General features: G+C 40.3%; 1 long non-coding RNA gene across 2 annotated transcripts; it reads right to left on the minus strand.

Moving 5' to 3' along the window:
• Window positions 1-12,396: 12,396 nt before the first annotated feature.
• LOC135423950 (uncharacterized) lies at window positions 12,397-22,016 on the minus strand. 2 transcript variants are annotated; one of them, XR_010435032.1, is made up of 4 exons: window positions 19,439-22,016; window positions 17,193-17,374; window positions 15,094-15,182; window positions 12,397-12,952 (listed from the first exon to the last, which is right to left on the minus strand). It is a non-coding gene; the product is annotated as an uncharacterized LOC135423950 (long non-coding RNA). The 2 variants fall into 2 exon arrangements; XR_010435031.1 differs by having other exon boundaries at window positions 17,193-22,016.
• Window positions 22,017-22,240: the final 224 nt, after the last annotated feature.

Consider the following 22,240-nt stretch of genomic DNA (forward strand, 5'->3'; position numbering starts at 1 on the left):
AATCACCAATACAGAAGATCTCATGGAGGAAATATCAAAATTATTTCCCCCTCTTCCTGAAAAACCGAACAAATCCCATTTTGCTGTTAAAGAAAATGAAAGAAGGACTGACTCAAGCACTCCATCTGTCTAAGAAACAACTTACAATTTCTATGAAAATTCACACACAAAAGGAAGTGAAAGATTTCTTTGGTGGTGAAGGAAACATATGTCACAGAGGAGGGTCTGAAAACCTCCAGGATTACTCCCGAGGGTGATGGATTTCAGAGGCTTTGCTTACAGCTGTCACCTGGCTGTCACAGTGCTTGCCTTTACGTGGAACTTCCTGCAGCAGGTTCTGCAAGAAAGTTTCCCTCCGGAGCTCGAACAGAAGAAAGATGCAGTTCGCATTCTCACAGCTATTTTTAATAATAAGTGGACTTGTTATTTGTGTGGCATTGTTATTTAGTGTTTGGATCACTGCAGCCTATAAACAAAACCTATTACATTTACATGTTCCCAGCACTGACAGGAACAGTGTAAGGATCAGGGTAGGATCCTTCCTATGCTGGTCCCTTCCAGCTGCTGGCAATGTACCACACAGGGTCTTCCTTTGCCGGAGGTTGCGTCTGAGCTGCCATGTTTTTCAGCTGTCCCTGGGCCTATTTCTTACAAATTCGTCAAATTCCCTTTTGAATTCATTTGCACTTTAGGTGTTCAAAATATCCTCATATGTTGCTTGGGATGACCCACTGTCTGATCATTTTATTGTCCTTTATATCATATGATCTGTGTTATGAGAAACAGTAACAAAGCAAAACAAAACAAAACATTCTTTGTTGTAGAAATGTTACAGATTTTTTCTCAGTCAAAACTTCATGTGAGCTAGTCCATTCTTCCAATCCACCTTCTCGCCTGTTGCCACGCCTTTCTACACACAGTGTTGGTGGTTTATGCAGTGGCATAAAGATGGTTTGTTTCCTATTTGATTTCCAAGACAGCATAACATTTTATTTACTGGTAGGGTGGTTAGGGTATCCCAGGGCTTAGCAGGCCCTGGGACAAGGAGAGGAGAAGCAAAGCCTCAGCTCCCCAGACTCTCTTAGCACCAGCCACATCAGCACTGCTGGAGCTGAGGGCAAGCCTGAGCATCCTCAGGCAATCATTGCTTCTGTAGATTTCTTCAATTCTGTGCATTTTGAAAGAATAAATCCAGATTGCCTTTATGCATCCTTTTGTTATTATAACAGATTTTCTAGAAACAGGATAATTGGCACGAGTAACGAAGAACTGCTGCAAATTGTTTTTTTTTTAATCACTGTCATTCAGGAAATTCAGCAAGAATTCACACACACATAAATAAGGTCAGGATAATGCATTGGAAGACACTCCTACCTCCTTTATTTTGCCATCTGTAATTATTTTTTATTGTTTATAAAACCAAATAGTAAAATAAAATTTCATAGTCAATATGCAGCGATTGCCAGAGCACCATGGGGGCTGGGTGCTCCCTGGGGTCCCTGAGGTTCCCGGGGGCAGCAGGTCAGGACCTCGCAGGTAGGACCTGTCTCAGCACCCCAGCCTGGGATCAGGACACCCTTGGGCAGCCCCAGGTCTTAGCATAGGCATCTCCCTGAGGACAGCTGAGGGACCCCAGGGTCATGACAGAGTTCATTACTGGCACCGCATTGTGGGGAACTCCTGAAATGTGACAGAACTCAAACCAAGTTGAAACCATAGAGGATGCTTCTGTGCTGAGCACTGCAGGTTGTGATACCTTGTCATACATTACGTAAAATAATTAAATTTTAGCACTATGGGCCTTTACACTGTTAGCCAGTGTCATATTTTTACTGGGAGACAGGTTATCTGTCGTCTTTTAGTGACAGTGACTGAGTTACAGTTATTGGAGAATGGATTGATGAGATCTGATATCTAGTAAAGACATGAGATCTTCCAGTAGGTAGAAAAGAGCAACTTTTCTGTTAGGCAAATAAAGATATTTGCTAAGGCTTTACTTGAATTCAGAGTTAAGTAGTTGCCATAATTATGTTCTTTTTATCCGTATTATTAAACTATGTTCCTATACATTTTAAATATATGTCTACAAATTAGCAAAGAAGAACCTGCAAATATTTCGTAATAAATCCCTGAGGAGGGTGCTAGGCCCTTCTAGATTTTAAGTGTACTTAGTAAGCAAAGCCACATCTGTGTGTACCAAGAAGATACAGTAAACATCTGCTGCTCTCTATCAAATGGGACAGTGCTGGCTTCATAAGCAACCTCAAAGGAAATCATATTAGGTCTTTGTGCCTTCATTACCTTTTCTATGACTTTAGCATTTTCTGTGACTTTGCAAATGCTGACAGCTGTCAAGAATAAATAGGGCACATTTGAGTGGCTGCCATTCAGTGCAAGAGATCTTCAAGTGATTAACTAACAGAGGTCTTCATTATTCCTGCATATCACCTGCCTATTCTTTCAGTACATTCAGTCCTTAAACATCCAAAGATGCTGCTCTGGAGATGTCAAATCTCATTTCTCTCTGTAGACAAGATTTAAAACTAAATCTATCATATTGCCCCTGTTCTGAGGTGGTCCTGCACTTTAGCAAATGTACTGGTTCTGGCTGGGATGGAGTAAATTTTCTCCATAGTAGCTAGTGATACCTTTGAATTTTTAGGATTTTTAGATTTTTGTAGATTTTAATGTAGCTCTATAGTCTACTACTACTACTACTTTAGAATAGTAGTTAATATTTACTAAACCCTATTCCCCCATTTCATATTGAACTTTCTAAATTCTTTAGATTGTTTAGGCTCCTTTCAAGGTAGGACTGTAATAAACACGTTCTGTTTAAGAACATTTGCACCCCAGGCCTGAACAACAAGATACCATCATAGTCAAAGCAACCTTCAAGCCCGGAAGGAACCTTGGAGAAGCTCCAAAGACAGTACCTGCTGTCAAGAAAAGGAAGGTGAGGAAGAAAGGGGTCTTGGGACCTCTGACTCAATTTCCAGGGAGGTGTGCCAGAGGGGCAGATCTGGGGGTGTGTAGTTTTCGGATTAGACCACAAATTGTGGAACTCCTGGACACGGGGGCGTGCGCAATTTTTGTACTTCTCGTGCCAGAAGGCCTTCATTAAAAAGCTGTTCTCTATCTTATCTACTAAATTAGCCTGGTGAGTCTTTTTTGGCTCCAGATTTTAAGGCAACACTAGCATGGGGCTGGGGTTAAACCATGACAGAATGGAGGGAACCTTTGTGGACAAGTAATCTTCATTTTCAGTAATAACTTCTTTTTATTGATGGAATCAGAGAAGAAATGGAGACTTTGGGGGGCAAGCATGGGAGAAGAAGTCTTTGTGGGGAGAAAAATTCCCTTTTTGCATCTAGGTGTGCTGGTAAGGATCGGTGGTGGGAGCTCCACAAGCAGAGTGGGTTAACCTCTCCTTTTCCTCCAGCTGTTGGAGGGAAAAAGTAACTCAGAGACTTCTGGGAGTTGCAGTTCTGCCTTTAGCAGAGGAATCTGGCAAAAATCCCTGCTTGAAAGAGCAGGGTGTTTACACAGAGCTCTCTCTGCACATGGGAGCATTTAAGGAAGTCCAAAGTGTAAACCCCTGTTCCAAAATGTTGAGGAGATTCCTCTCTTCTCCTTCTCCTGCAGGATTCAAAACCCAGAGCAGCTCTTGGCTCCCTACCCCAGGGGTGAAACACTCTCTCTTTCTTTCCTGCCTTGCTCATTTAACCCCTAATCCTCCAAGCAGTCCTGTTGAATACAGAGGTGTCACTTTTGAAGTGCCTGTCTCAGGGCCATGTCATGCACTGCCATCCACTTGGCACCCTGAGCCTGATATCTTCTCCATAGAGTACATGCATATAATTAAATTTTTTTAGGGAACTGTAAGAACAGCCTTTTTTCCCTTCTTTTTCTTTTTTTCACCCTTTTTTTCTTTCCTTTTAGTAAAAGCACACTCAAGCTGTTTACCTTTCATTTAATGGTCTGTTTGGTTAAAATATCCTGTATGAGAAGCCATGAATTTTGGACTTTTTTCCACATAAGAGAGGTGTTTCATCTCCTGTCTCTTCATGACCTCCACGTGAGGAGAAAGAAATTACAAGTTCATGGGTGACCCAGATGCTCTCACCTGGTGAGAGGGGTGGTCAGCAGGAAGGGAGGATTCTTGTGTTCAGGGCATGGGTGGTGGTGGTGGTATTCAGACTTTCAGAAAATCTATGACCATCTTGGGAGCTATGCTTGCTGTGCTGCCTGGTGGCACAGCTTCACAAACCACTCAGCCCAGCCAGAAGCCTGGTACCATTCTGAATATAAAAGATGGGAATCTGAACCCCTTTGGGCCAAGAAGGAAAATCTTGGAAGGTTACTTAGGCTGCATGCAAAAGAGGGATCACAGCTCCTGCTCTAGCTCAGCCTTTTCTCTATGTGTCTGTGTACAGGAACAGGGTGGGTCAGACTTGGAAGATTTTGGCTGCCTGTGACCCTGCAAGCTGATGCAGGGCAGGAGCTCCAGCTTGTGCTGCCTGGGCACCTCTGGAAGCAGGACCATACGCACTGCCAGGGGTGGATGTAGGCGAGTCAGGCATCCACACGATTCAGCAGCAGCTGTGTTGCCTTTTGGAAGACAGTTTTAGCCTCTGATGCCCACAGCTTGCCTAATCCGTCTATAGAATCTGGATGCTGAGGCTTAGATAAAGACACTGAAGTGAAGACGTGATGTCAGAAGGAAGCTGGAAAATCTCATCCCTGTTAAGACTGGGCCATGAGTACGGGCGCTTCTACAGAGACTTGCCAGGAGGGGGCTCAGGATCTTGAGGAGCAGTCCACCTGTGCCTCCACACCCAGGCAAGTCCCATCCAGCTCCCTCGGCTCATCTGGCTTTTCTGTCCTGGGAGCTTACAAAGGGTGAATGGGTAAAATTCATCCCTGAGATAATACATACAAATGATCTAATGTATTATATTTCAACTCAAACTGATGCACATCTGTGCTTGAAGGTATGAGGAATTTAGGGCATTATTCGAGTTTCTTCTAGCGCAGTAATTCACATTCAGCACAAACGGGGAAATGATGCACTGCACTGTATAACAACTATGCCTTAGTAAGATCTTAGTAAGAGCTTACATCTTCTGTAAGCTCTGACATGCTTCTACATTAATAGGAACAAATGAAATCATAGAGCAGTTGAGCCAAATTAATTATAGAACCATGTGATACAATTTCAAAATGAAATATAACTGTTGCTCCATTTTTATTTACAAATAGGTAAATAAATTCTTGTCAAGGTAATGCCTTAATGGTCTGCCTGTACAAAAAAGCAGCATTGGTAGACAGGTTTACAGGACAAGATCTATGAATGTAATTTATGAGCTTTTTTTTTTGCATTAAAGAGTATGCTCTGGACTTGAGTTTCTCTCAAATAAAACACTGGAAAATCTCCTCTGGAAGAGGTTGTTATTATTTTTGAATTTACATAATGTATCATGCTCTGTACCTTTAAAACAGTATCAAGCAGTACCTGCCAATCTCCATTGCCAAGAGATAAGAAACAGTGTTCTGTTCTATATGAAATGCCAACCAAAAAAAAAAAAAAAGGAAAATTAACAGTTGATGTGCAAAGTCTTGATTCTGTCAGACCAAAAAATGCCTCTCTTCTGCATCCTGCCTCTTTCTGCCTTCAAATATTTAACATACTTTAGGGAGCTGTATAAATAAATAATGCTTTTATTTGATGATAATGTTCCAGAAAGAGTAATTTGTGAGGAGGAGAAGGGGCTTCACGAAGGTAAGACTTAATCTCCCATTCTGCAATCTCTGTCATGGTATAATCTATAGTACAAACTACTTGAGACAGGGATTAGCTCTTGAATTTAGGTCACTACAGTGTCTAGTCCAAAGCATTAGGTTTGATTTCTATTTCTACAATACTCTTTATTTCTGAGCTGTTCTGACTGCTGCAGTTCTTGATCAGTACTGGTAGATAAAAATGCAATGCAAATTCATTGCAAAATTATTGGCTGCAAAATTAGCCAGTATTATTAGTTAGTTAGTGGTGAGGTTTTGTTTTTCAAATAAATAGCACTATTCCAAGTATCAGCAGAAGCTAAGTGAAGTAATTTACATTGTTTTTACTGAAAAGGAGGTGATGGAGGAGGAGATCTGAAAAAGATGATTTTTGTAAGGGCAGGGATAAATGCAAATAATTAGGGCACATCAAAAATTAAGCAAAGCACCACACCTAGCATGAAAGTTAGCACATTTGTCTTGTAAACACCAATGGGCTGAAATCACACATTCTTCAAATGGAGGAGCTAATGGCCTTTTTTCCATGTACATGTCTCTTTCTCTTTTTTTTTTTTTTTTACTCAAAACTGTGCACTGTTCAGGTTCAGAAGATTTTTTCCAGCATAAATTGAATCATCAGAGCCCATATTCATCTGACAACAGTTTGAACTTGATATATACAAAGGTTTGGATCACAGGCTTCATAGCTTACTTCCTTTTTTCTCTTGCTCCTCTGATGGTTGTATACTTCATCCGATCCTTGATTCTCTTTCTTTTACATGTTGGATTCAAATAAACTCCCTATCCTTTCCCTATCCTTATTCTTTGTCTGACTAAATTTCTGCACAGAAGGAAAGGTCTTTTAGGTAGTGTGAGGTGTTCTAACTGTCTCCACTCCTCTCCACTGCCCTCTGGCATAATTTTGGCCAGGCCTGTGCAGGAAATGTGCTGGATCTTTAACACTGTAGTGGATTTGCAGGTTGTCTTTGTGGTATTGTTTCTTTGACAAAAAGGTTTTGTAGATATGACTGTGTATATGTATATATGTATAAAACTCCTTGTTCGTCACTTGCTGAACAGATGTATTCATGAAGAAAAAATTATTTTTGCCAGCACATGCTTTTTATTGGCATAAATTACAAAAGCAAATGTCTTTTGATGGGAATGAGGCATAGCCCTCACCTAACTCTCACCTAATGCTCTGTCTTTCTTCCTCTCCTTGAGTCATATGTACTCTCAAGAAACACTTTGCACTTGGATCAGCCGCTCCTTCATTAAGATAATTCCTTCTTTGCTTTCTAAATTCTCTTCAGATGTTCTTCCTTCCACTTAGACTTCACTCAAAGTGCCCTCCCCCCTTCTTTCCCCCCCCCCCCCCCCGGCACTATCTGCAACCACCTCTTCACTTGATCTTTTTGTTCTTATCTTCTATATTTGGATTAAATTATCTTCTGCTTAGGGCAGAGATCTTGTTTCCTATGCCCTTATGAAGGGATATTTTCATGTCCATGAATGCAGAACTAGGAGAATACAAGCCAAGAAGAAAATGTTTTCAAATCCTATTCTGAAATTTCAGCTGTAATTTTGCTGTTGGATAGGCAAACTGAAACCACTGTTTAAAATCTACCAGTGTAATCTCCAGAAGCAATAAAACCCCAAACCCTTGAGCTCAGCAATTAGAAAATGAAAGAAGATTGCTTTCCAGAGATGTGTTATGATTTGTAAAGACCTAGATACAGGAATGAATAGCTAATTCATTAGCACATATTATCATTTAATAGCCAAATCTGCTAAACACAACCCTGACTTGAAAGAAATCTAAGAATAGGAGGCATGCAAATTACTGTAATCCTTAAATTGCTTATATCTTTCAAAATCTTCTATCAATGTCTTAGGTTTTTCTTCATAGTTGGTTTCTGCACCTCCTCCACAATGCAAAACAAGACATTGGTTTATTCCAATAAATGTTGAGCCTGAGGGGCTCCTATTTTTTGGTAGGAATTAAATAATTCAAGGGATGAGCCCTTGTCATACAGATCTAAAAGGAGTTTTGGTCCATCAGATCTTACATCTTGTTTCAGAAGTGATCAGCAGGTAGAGGAAGATGCTCTGCTTCTGTTCCCCAGAAGAGAATCAATTATTCAAAAAATGTTAATGTAGAAGGCAAGCAGAGGAAAATTTTCTCCTTCAGTAAATAAAGAAAACCTTTCACATCTGTCTGAATCAGAAAAATGCAGATACAAGATGATTTTGGGTTTCTATTTAAGAATCCTAAAATAAGAGCATCTGTTGGCTGTAAAGGTAATCAATATACAAACATATGGGTATACAATGAGAGAAAAAAAGTATATATCATCATCTTTTTGTGGCTTATACAGTAAAAGGCGGGGGTAGCTCACTTGCATGACAAAGGAGGCAGAGCCTTAGGGTACAGATTTTGAGAAGAGTGCTCATTCTTGAAGATAAGCCAGTACATAGATTATTCTTAATGCGAGGTCTGAATGCACACAATTTGAGGGGAAATGGAACTGTGGGATTTGAGGGGAAATGGAACTGTGGAGCTGCTCTCCCTTGCTTTCATGGGGAATTTCTACTACTTTAACTCTTCTGGTACGATGGCACAGCCTCCCCTCAGTGGATTCAGCTCTGGAGATGCAGAGATTCTAAGGGCTGAAATTTTTGTCCTGGTCGAATAATATTTTAATTTTATTTTAAAATTATTTAAATTCTGAAAACATGGGTCACAGGTTGCAAGTCTCTTTCCAAAGCTTCTGAAAGTGTCATGAGACTCCTGAAGGAGGATGATTGTTGATATTTCCTTTACTAATGTCATAACTCCTTTCTTTGCACCTGCAGCCTTATGACCTGAACTGAATATGAAACTGGCCAAGCTCAAATGGTCTTTTGAGCTTAATAACTAAGACAGTTAAAGCACAAGAATAACATCGCCACCATCAAGTCCAGCCACCTTTGGCTCTCTGGCTCCACCACCAAATACCTCCTTATGAATGGGTGAGGTTCAGTTCTGAGTCTCGAGGAAGCACTTCTCTGTCCTGCTTCAGCATGGGTCAGAGCTACTGTACCTCCCACTGTACCCTGACAGAAGTTAGGCTATGCCATGCACTGTGTTTTGGTTAAGCCATAATTATTCATGAGTACCAATAACATTTAATATGCTTTGTTTCTGTATAATCTTCTAGAATATCCATATTCCTCACAATGGTTGTGACAGGAGTATGGCAGAGAGATTTAAGTCTCCAGATCCCATTTTTTGTATAGATTCAATGGCTTGTTTCATTTTCTGTTCCTTTATTACAACTCTCCCTAAAAAACTGAACAATTCTTAAAAAATATTTCTATTTATTGTCCATCTAACTTCTGACTTCTGCTGCCTCACTTCCAAGTAACTGCCTTGAACACATAAAAGTCTACTGGTGTACTCTTATCCCTCCTCCTTCCCCCCATCCTGACAATCAGGGCCATTAAAAATAATGTTTTGTGGATTGTTGCATTATTTAGTTATTTAGTGCTGGTGTCACTAGAATGTGGGCAGGTTTCGATCAACCATTAAAATACACTGACGTGTTTCAGAGCACATAAATACATCAGCTTCTTGTCTCTGGGTCTGAGTCTGGAAACAAAAAATAACCCTGAAACACTTGGGTTAAGTATAGGTATGCAAAGCTTTGTTTCCTGTATGGCAGAGGCACCAAAAACATTGAAACCTCTAACTTCTCCTAGCTTCAATGACTGTGGGCTATGTTGCATACCTAGCTTCACTCAAAGCTGGTTTGTCTGCTTTTCTGAGGGAGGTGCAAACCACCTAAAGGGCACTGGTTTCTTGGCAAAGCCACAAGCTAATTTTTTATGATAAGAAACGAAAGGTGCAAGTTAATGCCCAGTCCCCAAGTGGTTCTGACTTAACGTGCCTTACAGTGACCAAAGTTCTACCAGGTAAAAATAGCTTATGGGGGTCATAATGCCAAACACTGGTTGTGTTGTGTTACCAGCTTGTAACATAAGATAATTCTTCTGACTTTACTGGAATTTGCCCTCACAAAACCAGGTTTTTGCCTGGTAGCAGTAGGTAAGCCAGCTGCTTGAGAAGAAAATCTGCACTGTAAAAGTGGGAAAAAGCTGCCTAGATCCACTGCATGTGGGACAAAAAGATGTCCAACAGAGTCCTACTTCTCCATTTTGTTCCAGCAGTCCATAGTCACCCCTGAGCTTTGACAGCTCCAGGATACAATCTGTGGTGGGGTGTTCAATCACTGCTGTGCAAGTGTGTGTCACCTCATTGCAGAACTGTCTTCTAGGCTAGCACCTTGACCTTGTGATAAGCATAGCAGACTTGCTTGAAATGATGGCATTTCCAAAGGAGTCTGGAAGATTTGGGCACAATGTGTACTGCACTACAGGTTTTCGTTAGGGATGTGTTCTCCTGCTCTGCAACTAACTAGGGCACAGGAGCAGGACTCAAGATGGGTACCTGCTCTCTAATGGGGACACACCTGCAGGTGGCTTGCCTGTCTTGAAACTGTGAAACCAGAATGCGACATCCACTCTTCATTTTCATAGTCATTGACACTCCCCTTCTCATGAGGCTGTTCTCTGTGGCATTTTGGGGAAGCCTGTAGCACCATGAAGCAAGAGGCACAACCCAGCTACTGGCCAACACTCCCCCTCAGTGTGGCCATCACTGACATGGGGTTGCCAAGGTTTAGGGGGCCCTCGGGGGAAGATGCTGTGAATGATGGAGTGAAGCAGCTGGCACAGGGTGTGCAGGGGTAGCAGGCAGCGGGTGGTGCTTGCTCTTCACTGGTGTTTTATTGTAGAAGGTTTTCCTATTGCCATTCAGGTACGATTTCTCTCAGTCTGGCAGAGTTGGGTACTGCAGGTGCCTGGTCAACAGGCACTGCATGGTGTTCATGGAGTTTCTGGCATGTTTTGCTTCTTGGGGTAAGGATGCTGTGCATGATGTGTGAGATCTCTGCTATGGAAAGGACAATCTTGCTTGAACCTTGTGAGCCCCTCGAAAGCCAGGACCCCAGCCTCTTCCATGGCAGCTTTCCAGCCCATCCTTGGCCAGAGCTGAAGGAGATGTGCACAGGAGGTGAAAGCAGGGAAAAGAACAAAGCGTGACCAGACCAGGGCATCAGCTTTGTAAAGCAAATTTGGCAGTAATAACTGGACAGGATAGTGGACAGGAGAATCGTTAGGGCACAGTGTCTAGATCTCTTTTCAAAGTCTAAAATCCACCTTGGCAACTGCCAGCTACCAGTTTGATGTTCAACTCTACACACTCACTCTTCCTTTTGGACTGTGAGCTTTCAGAATGGACGTGGGGGGAACCTTCCTCACCCACTGTGGGTACTGATGTCAAAAGGTTTATGTATTTAATTGTCCATCAAGCTGAACAAAGGCAGGACCCTAGCTTAAATGTGCTGTTTCACCTCTCTCCACCGATCATCTCAGAAACTTCCACACTTGATACTTATTTTAGGCACTTGAGGGAGGCACCTCCATAGATTTAGCTTGCTGTGCTGCATCAGAGACACTCACAGTACCATAATCTAGTGACAATAATCTAACACTAATAAATGAAGAGTAGTCTCGGATTGTTTTAGAATGTATGTCAATGATAAACATCTATTTTGTTACAGACAGCATTTGTGACAGCAGCTCTACTCTTGTTGGAGTATAATTAAATGGTCTGTGAAGATGTAGTCACAGCATAGGATGATTCCCATATTGTTTTAGACTGGTGGGCTTTTAAAAGTCTCTTGGGCCAAATTCTTTACTTCTTTGCACCTCATATCATTAACTTCACCGGGAAAAAAAAATCAATCCGATCAGTGCAGTCACTGTGCAATAGAGATGACTTAGTACAGGGAGAAGCAATCAGGAGTCTGAACTGCACCAACTCTACTCCTTCCCCAACTTAATTCTTCACCAACTTATATCTTTCCTATCTGTTCAAGAATTACTGGTTAATGAGATTATTAACCACTGACCCACTCTCTATCTTAATTATAAGTGAGTATTTGTGGTGGACTGACAAAAAGGAGAAATTTTAGGCACCCCTGAAAGTAACATTGCATCTTTGTGTTTGATTACTACTCTTATTATGAATATATTCTGCATTTTCACTCTTCCATTACTTTCCCAGTGCAGATGAGCATAGATATTTGAAAAGTAATAAAGACCACTATTGAAAACAATGGTTTGGAAAATAAATGAATGAGTAACGAATTGCACACCCTTTTATCTGTGTATTATTTGTTTAAAGCCAGTATGAAGGTGAACTTGATTAAAATAAGCATTTTTTAGGGATTCAAAGGTTTCTGCACCAGTGATCTGGTTGTGCCAATCCAATTGTCACTACAGCTGGTTGGACTCAGCAGGTGATTTCATAAACATAAAGATGGACCCTAATCACTGGGATTTTTACCACCTATCACATCTCTACAAGAAGGTATTTGCTTACTGTGACATAGCAAACTACTTTAGCGCAAGCTTAAGTGAAGACATGTGAGTATTCCCAATGAAATCAACAAGTCTTTAGCATACCATGCAGCTACTGGGTATGGAAAACTGAGCATTTTCTTCACAGAATTTAAACCTTAATCAATGTTTAATTATAAAGGCTTCTATTTCAAACAGTTTACAGGTAAAATATCGCTATATGTAGGACTGTTTCACAAAAGACATTTAAGTAAATGTACGGAGGAAACATCATACTACATAAGGCAACCCAGGTCTGTAATGAATAATGTGTTTTGTGGAGCTTATACTTAACATAAGAGAAAATTGCTTCAGGAAACTAAAATATGCAAAGATGCATAGCAAGCATTTACGGTGGTCTCAGTCATGAAAAGTAATAAAAATATGAAATGCATCCATATGGTTTAAATAAATGGAAACGTGTGTTCTGAGTTAATAAAACATGCTTAGAGGAGAACCATTCCTTCTTCTGCTGGGAAGCTGGGATATAGCATCACCTTGTGCTCCAGCCAAGCCAGCAAGGCCCCTCTTCTGAGGACCAATGCCAGTATGTCCAGATGTGGAGCGGTGTAGTCAAGGCTACTGTGTTTGATTCTTAATTCTGGCCCTTGGACACCGGGGAGGATTCCCTTGGCCTGAAGTGCCATTCCTCGTAGGGTTCTCATGCCTTAGCAAGACAAGGTCAAGAGAAGGGGAGAAGGAGGAAACAGATGTGACCAAAAGTAATGTTATTGCTACAGTTATAGAGTGCAATATCACTGTGGCAATAATAATTACTGAAAAAAATCCCCAAATTTGTAACCGCAGCTAGTCCTGAAAGCAAGCTGTAAGCTCCACACTGTTGGGCATCTGAGGAATGGAGCCAGGCAGATGGCTGGAGTTTTAAACTCCTCAGTGGTATCCTACCGGGCCACTGCTGCAGTCAGAGTTGGAGAGACTTTGGTAGGCTTTGCATCACCTTTGTCTTTTAAAGAACAAAAGCAACTAAATGCAAAGCAGCACTTCTTTACATCGTGCTTTCTAGTAAACATATGGTAGAGTGTCCCATATACCACATGATAATACAGCTAATGAAAAATATTTACAAATACATTAAAAAAATCAACAAATTATTGACCTCAGCTTTCCAAGATCTTTTTAAAGTGTCAGAAGTATCACACTATGTATTGCATGAACAATCTTAATTCTGACTCAGTCCTGCCTCTGGGTGGAAAACTTCTTGATGTGAGGCAGCAAGGAGGCTTTTGAAGTTCATTGCCAATTCCCTATCAAGGAGACCTTAGGGTGAGTCAGATAAGGGCCTGATTGTACCCCTTAAAACCAGGCTCTGCATGTGCATTCAAGTATTCTGTGTGAATGCAATGAGTAGGTATTGAATTAAACTCCTCTCCCAGCCTATATATCTTACCATTTTTTGGTCTAAGAGGGATGGTTTGAGAAAAGTCTATGGGGTGCAGAGGAAGAGGAAAACAAGGTAACATTTTATGAAATCTCTGATCATGTATTATTTGTTTTCTGCTCCATCAACTACCGGTTTGATAGTATCTTTAGGCTATTTCCCTGATGGATGAGATAGGATCATGCAAACAGGGAGCAGAGCCAACGTTACAGGACCCTTGTAATCATGGGCAAAAACAATTTGGAAGGAATTTTGTGTGCAACACATACATATGCAACAAAAATGACTGAGCATTCTTAATTGATTAAGAAAAAAAGACTCAAGTTGCTACCCTCATGAGCAAAAAATGTTAACTATGTTTGGGTAATTAATATATCTGGTGAAATTTCAAACTAAGTGCAGCTGTTATACAACCACAAAAAGCAGAAAATTTGTGTATAATTGCTCACTCAGCTATATTAATTGATACTGCAAAACAAATACTGTTTCTGTGTTTATGGGAAATAGAAACTTCTACAATAAATTACATTTCATCAATGAGATTTTTCTGATGAAATTTTACCTATTAGGTTTCAGCTTAGCAACTTTTGTCCATCTTTTCCTTTGAAGAAAATGAGGATTTTGAACAAGTAGAATAAACAGGATCAGATTTACGACATTACAGTTGACCCTGATACATTTAGTCACCTTAGAGAAAGTCAGAATTATTTAAAACATGAACTCCTTTATCAAGCAGAGTGCTTAGCAGTCACAGCTAGAGGAATGTATTTTATAAACATCTAGTGGTATTTATTTCTGAAACAGTTTATGCTTTAAAGGACTCTTTTTGGTAGACATTGTTCCTGGTACATGAAGACTAGAGAAAACATGTGATTAAATTATCTTTTTTTTCGCACAGCAGTGCAATATATTATCGAGTAAATAAAGACGTTTCTATAGGGATAGAAAACGTATCTCAGCTCAGAACCGCATAAAATCTTGTAAATAAATTTTTGGCCTAATAAAAACTACGTGACGAATGTATGGAATTCAGAGAATGTATTTATCTTGGAAGCTCCTGAGATCTTGTTCTTGTGTTTCTCTGGAAAGTATATAGCTTCTTCTTTTTTTTGGTGTTACAGGATAGGACAGGTACTGGGAAGCATTTATGAAAACAGAGGTGAGATGACCTTGAGGCACTGAGGGTTGCAGTTTATTGCAAGGACTACAGAAATAAAGAAATGCTGTGATACATTTGAACTTCAATAACTACTTCAGAACCAATTTTATGGCAAGCAACTCAGAATGCACCACATATCACACTATGCATATTTTGTTGGAAGTTGTGACATTTTCTTTAAGGAGTCAAGGAAAAGAAACAAGGGTGGGAAAGTGACAATCACCCTGCTCTGCATCAAGTGCTGTCTCACCTTCATAAATCTCATGAAGATTTTGTGGCTCCACCAGACCTCAGGAGTCTCACGGACATAAAGCAGTGAGTAGATCCTCCTCTACAGCTCTACATGGAAAAAAGCAAACACAAAGCACCAGAGAAAGAGTTGCTGGCAGCAATTTCAGGGGGTCAACTTTTATATCTCATCACACTTGAGGATGAAAGGAAAAAGAAAAAAAAATGATATTCAGCTCCTGCAATTTTATTGTTAGAGGTTTTATTGGCTGCCCTCTAGTGAGACTGCTCAGTGGCACAGTCCCTAACCTCAGTGTAGGAGTCGACTGGGCAGGAGTCAAGATGCTGTGCTTAACCTTATCTTGGTCTGGAGTATTTAGATCTGCAGCATTTCATTCTCAAGCAATTAGGCACTGGACACATGGGAAGAGGGGGGGCAGGAATGAGAAGATGTGAGGTACTATCCTGCAAATTTCTCAGCATTGTCTTGATGACAATTAAAGGGTGAATTTCTCATTAAAAACATGGGTAACAGCATGTAGTAGCTTTTCAGAGTTATTTTACATTCTAAAATTTAAGGATGGATGATTGTTAATTGTTATCCATGAAAGATCATCTTGCCCATGTGTTTTAAAGTCTGGTTTAGCTAGCTAAGTGTGATACTCATTACAGGCCACCATTTCTTACAAAATCTGTCTTGAACATAAAGTTGTTCTTTCTTCATTTCAATTACCTTAAAACCCCAATGAAACTGTGATATTCTCAGAGCCTTTGCAGCCACATCTTCCAGCATGCTCTGACTTTCTAGGTGATCCCTACCTAGCAAAACCTGTGTTCAACTTGAGGTTCAGGAGTCCTCTTGCTCAAGCCTGGTGCTGGTCAGACCTACACTAGCAGGTCTGTACACTCAGAGTGTGCTTCCACACCTGGGCATGCTGCTAGCATGTTTGGTTTAGCTCATGTTTGACTTTTGAAATAAAGAGAGAAGGTCAGGCCACATGAAAGAGGCTTGATAACTCTGGGAAATGAGACAAAGGCTCCTTCTTCTGAGTTGCTTTCAGTTCCTGTGACCCACATTTTCATACAAGAACATAATTTCCCAACAGTCACTTGATGTGCAGAGGCCTCTCTTGAACCCACACCTGTAAGGGTTGCATGGCCTCCTGTTTTAGTTCTCTCCAGTACTACGCTTTTTCCCCCTGAGTCTTTGCTCAAGCTGTACTCACATGGAAGGATCTGAGCACCCAAAACAGTTGTGAGTGAAGTGCTCATACTTTAAGAAGCACCTTCTATATCAGTCGGTGTTGGAAAGGATAGGTCAAAGCTGTATGATCAGAAAGTTGGACAAAGCCATTCCACTTTTGGCAATGGATGTATCGTAAGAAAATATTATTTTATAGCACTTCCAATTTAGTTTGCAATAATCATAGTTTGGCACATACCCTCTGCCACAGCAGGTGAAACACTATTAAATTGTGTCATATGTAAGGGAAAAATAATGAAATTTTTCTTCCATAAATCATAAACCCCTAAGTCTTTGGAATCTTGTAGTGGTCTTGTAATCCCAGTCCCTGCTTACATTACTTTATCTTTATGAAGGTGATAAAGAAAACATAACACAGTGTACTTGATTATAAATTATAATTTTATAAGCATCAAAAAATGCAAACTTGCAAAGCTTTTGTTCAGGCTTATGTTTTCACATGCTTAAGTGCCAGCAGATGTTCAATGATCAATAAAACTCAATTTATATAGATTATTCTGAAGCATCCTTGATCATAAATACAGGCTGGGAATGTCTAACTTCACTCTGAGTAAGAATGATGATAATAGACTACAAAGTTGCAATACAGAATGCTATTGTGGTAAGTTTTACTTCAATTCTAGAAATAAAACATTTCTTGATTTTTGTTGAGACTGCTGGGACAGAGCTCATGATTTAGAACCTACACTGTAGATTCATGGAAACAGCAAGTGACTAAAATTAACTTCAACATTGTCAGGCATGGTTGACTGAAAAGGATCTTGTTTATTATGGTTAAATGTCCCTAGAGGCTATAGACTTTATAACAAGGTGTCCCTGATTGTGGTGTTTGCATTTGCAAGGACAAACAAGCATACCTTTATTGGGGGGGTGACCACTGATGCACACAGAGATCATAGGAAAGTACGTTCAAAGATGAACTTCTTTTCAGAACTGACTCTCCAAAGACAAAAGCTTGGAGTGCAAGACGATGCATATGAGCTCATGTCCATCTCATGAGAGTATGATTGGAAGAACAAACCATTCTGAAACCAGGTGTCTGTCAGATGTAATAGAAGATGGTTAAAAGTGGAGCAAGAAGGACCACTTTTATGCATTTAATTTGTTAAATAAAAAAGATGAAACAAACAGCAGAAGCTAAAAAGGTGAAGTGACATGTTGTCTTGCTTTTTCCTGTCTCTTCACTCCACTTTGTCCACAGATTTAGCAAGCCCAGCAGAATTAGACAAGAGCAACAACAGATCAGCCCATTTCCCCTCAGCCGTAGAGTTACTTCAGTACTGGAACTATAATTTCCGTTTTTCCTGATCTCTGCACTTTACCCCCTGCCTTGGATACAAATGGGACATTTGATCAGTCAGGGGCTTTAACTTTGCTTCGACAGTCACCAGACTCCTGTTCCTTCAGCATACAAAGCCAGCTGTGAGATTGCTGCTGCCGCCCATCCCCTTCCAGCATGGACATTGTACAACGCCATTCCACTACGTCAGTGAAGAATTTGCATTCGAGAGAAACAGGTTAGGGCAGCCACTTCCCAACTGTAAGCTCCCATAAGAACAATCGTGTATAGTTACAACCCTCAGGTAATTTTTCAAAGTTACTTTTTCTGTAAACTCCAAATTGTTTTTTCAAATATAATCTCAAATTACTTTCTCTTTCATTGAAATACTTCCTTTTAATTGGTAGTTGTACTTTAAATTAAAAAAAAACAGCCTGCAGAATTAGTCTATAAATCTTTGCAACTGCCTAACATGGTGGAGAAGCTAGCTTAATAATTATTTTGCTTTGCTACTTAAAGCTGTTTTTTTTAGATACAAACAGTGCTTATGTTATTCTTGGTTAAGACTAAGCCTATGAGAGTATACCCATGAAATTTTCAACTGTAAATTTTCTTAGTATAAAACTCCTTTGAAATATGATAAGTTGTGGAGCTCAGAGATGCTTTTGTTTGCACTGTAGATGTTTATTTTTGTCATATAATCTTCTGAAAGGGTGCATGTTGTAATTTTTGCTTAAATCATTCATGTACAGGCAATGCCTGTATCCAGTTCTACATAATATCTGTCAACAAATTCATTACTGATGGTGAAAAGAATTTTCTGCCAACACTTTTTTTTCCTTGTTTATCCAGCTACAACCCTTCTTTCATTCCAAAAGTCATCCTGATTCAGAATTCACAAACTGAGTTGGCACTTTATTGCTAATGATACTGGGCTTTCAGTTGGGTTCTTGCTCCTTCTGCCCACTGAGGCAGTATTGCTAGGGTTTTCTTAATCATTTAGTGATGTACTGTTCAGATATTTGTACCTAACCCACCTGTCATAAATTTCTTTTCTCAAGAGGCTATAATATAATTTTTCCTATGTAATTCTCTTGCCAAACAGTCTCTTGAGCCCCTCAAATGCTAGTACTTTCACAGGTGCTTTCACACTGAAATGAAAAAAATATCCTTTCCCAAAAGTATTGGCATATGTTCTTGCTGGAGCAGTCTGAATTGCATACACAGAATGTCATGCTGCCCCAGAGACTGCGACCTTGTTTCTCAGAAATGCACAACAGAAAGTTAGCATGAGGAGGGAAGACTCAGTGTGAAACCCCAAGTTTCTATGCAAAGAAGGTCTTGTTGCTGGTTCAGCAGGCAGTCCTCCTATTGCATTAGTACTGAACCAGCATTCCAAAATATGATGAGGCACTTTTCAAGACATGTCATCTTCAACTTGTTGCTGCAAAATGTCTCCTTATGCCATACAGTAATTTACTGACCTCCTCCAACCACTGCATGTGTACATGTGTGCATTGCTGGTATTCATTTAATATGCATTCACAAATATCAAAAATTGTAGAGTGCCCTTTCATAAGTCAGTTTTTGAGGCAAAGATACATCTTTGAGACAACATTAGTATTTAACAACTCTTATTAAGACAAACTTAGTTTTACACTTCACAGGACTTGGTCATGTCCAACTTCAAAAATTATATATTTAATCTTTTCACACATGTATCTTTCACTGGTTAAACTGAGCAAAATTATTGGCGTAATTCATGGTGAGAACACAGCACACAAATACAGGACATGGAGCCAAATAAAGAAATATGATTTTCACCTTAGTAATAATTTCTAGGTGTTCTGATACACATCTGGAAGCTATAGTTTGGATGTAAAGTTTTTGACTGCATTTTTTAAGGTTTTCTTCTCTGAATATTTTGCCAAATCCACGCATTTTGCGCTTGATCTATATGGACCACTGCACTTGAAACAGACTTTTCCATTGAGCTGCTTTCCCAGAACAACAGCAATACCATTCATGTAGGTTTGTGTCCAAGGGACACAGAGGTTGGCTCCTCTCATCGCCCTCAGCTCCAGGTGTATGTGGCTATGCGTCACAGCTGGCACCGTGTGCCTCCTTGGGCTCTGGGGGACCTTCTTGTGTAAATAATTGCAGAGAGTTGATAAACGGGTACTTTGTATTGTGCCAGTGGCAGGGTTTTGTTAACATTTCCTTTGATCGTTTCGTAAGGAAACTGCTGTTATTTATCCAGGAGGTACTCACAGTAATATGTTCATTTACTAAGTCAGAACATAAAGGATCAAGCTGCATTGCCTCTAAACTGCGGACGTGCTAAATGCTCCCTGTGTCTGGAAGAAGTCACACCGAGGAGAGATGTGCCATCTGCAAATAATTTTCTAAAAATCTCCAAAGAGTAAGGGACTCTCATTTGAAAATTCTTTTATTCGAGAAATCAATGTGTCCTTCTTTTGATCCTTAATTGCCTTGGGGAGAAACACTTGAGCTTCCTCTTTGGAAAAATACTTCTTCTTTTACACAGCTGTCTCGTATATTGATGATGAAATTCATTCTCTTCTCTGGAAAAACTTCTAGTAATAAGGGGAAGAAAGAGTGTAAACTTCAAAGGCAAAAAAGACAGAGGTCTTCCTTTCCTTTTAGATTATAGTCTATAAATCCTCCCAATTTCTCTAGATAAAGGTGGTCGAGACCCCAAAATGCTGCTACTGGCACTCATGTAGTCATTGAACACAATCCCACAAGCTGTGTGCAGAGTGAGGCAGAGACGACCTGACCTTACTGGCAGTGCCCCTCATTGCTGAGATGCCTTGTCCCCTGCAGGTTTTGGAGAGTGGTAGTGGAGACTGCCTAGTCAGCAGAACATTTACTGTCTTCTTGGCCCTTAACTGGACCTCTTAATTGGTATCTGATATTCTGGTACCACCAGAAGTCAGTTTGTACTGAGCTTTGAACAATTTAAGTTCTTTTTGTCTCTGTGCCAGCACAAGCCTTATACAAACCAACAGACCCATGGCCTGGGACTTCAGCATCTTTCCCTGGCATTTTTAACCTGAGCAATTGGGTCTTAAGCACAGAAATTCCCTGTTGAACTCCAAGCAGCTTCACATGATGGGGGGAATTTCTTTAAATTGCCCAAATTCCTCCAAAATTATCCAAGCTTCCTACGAAAAGCTGCAAGCAGGTGATCTCACTGCTCTTATACACCTGTATCATCTTATTGTGGTGTAGTGTCATAGGACTTACTCTGAAACTCACTGGGCTCTTCACTGGACCAGTTCAGCTTATGAAGCTGGCAGAGAGCTGTGTGCAGTTTTCTGATGGCTTTAGTTTTCTCCTGGGCTCCTGAGTCGAGAAGGTCTATGGCGGGTTGTGCTGTACGCCAGACTTGGCACAAGGAAAGCTGACATGGAAACTGGAGCCAGCAGGGGAGCTGAGAAGAGGATCTTCTTTCCTTTTCGGCACCAGCATTAATCAGATTTGTGTGTGTGTATGTCTTCACACTCAGGTAATGTCGAGCCTTCTGTAGTCAGTGGAGGAATATAAGTCCTTCAGGCAGTGACTGGAAAGCATAAGTTGTTTCTGCAAGCAGGTCCTATGCTCATACTGATCTTACAAAGGTACTAATTTCAAAATTAAGAGGAGAGGGGTTTTATTTTGAAGTTTCCTCATTCTCCAAAAGATCAGAGGATAGAGACCTATTGGGCTAATAAGACAAAATTTTAAAAGACTTCTCTAGCCGAAAATTTTCATTTGTTTGAGGTTAATGTCTTACCAATAGCAGTTTATCCTCAGAGCCAAACAAACAGTACATGCTTCTCTCAGCCTCCAGGACCTTTATTTCCAGTATTGCAATGCACAAGATTCAGAGGCAGAGTAGCAAATTTGCAACTTGCGAGTATGAAGTGTTACTCTCTCACCTTCAGACAGCATTCAGGATTTTTTGCAAACTGCCTTAGAAAGATAAAAAACTGTAAAATCATACCTGTAATAGCAGATTCTGCATTTGTCCCCTTGATAATGCCTGAAAATAAAAATAAGGCAATACTGATTGTGGCAGAAAATAAACACTCCAAACCAATGAGGATTTATTTAGAAAACAGATTTCAAGTTGTTCTGGACTCATACAGCCTCCTATAGCTTCACCTCAGGACATCAGATGGCTTCATTTCCTGGCATGGAGATTAGCTGGCTGACTCTCTCAGTAAGAACATTTGATTTGAACTCCTAAACATCCTGATTCAGAGCAGAAAATACTCCACAGAACACATGTATTCTGCAAAATGGGGAGATTAGCAATATGGTCCTCACGGTGTCAACTGCCATCTTGCTGATCACAGTGTCCTGATATGCTGGAGCATCTTCTGGAGAAAAAGAAGTCAGGAACATGCTTGATCTTGCTAAGGGTTCATTCTGACACCCTTGAGAAGTGACATTTTGATAGATGCTTAACCATGGGCTTCTGAGATCTGTCTGAAGGATATGACCAATGCATCCAAATCCTATTTAAATGTTCGGATGGGACTTCCTTATGAGCACCTGCAAACACAACTTAAATTGAAAATTTAAACTTTTAACACTTCACTTCAAAATATGTAATCA

Source organism: Pseudopipra pipra, chromosome 1 (genome assembly GCF_036250125.1).
Source record: "Pseudopipra pipra isolate bDixPip1 chromosome 1, bDixPip1.hap1, whole genome shotgun sequence".
In the NCBI taxonomy this organism is placed as follows: domain Eukaryota; kingdom Metazoa; phylum Chordata; class Aves; order Passeriformes; family Pipridae; genus Pseudopipra; species Pseudopipra pipra.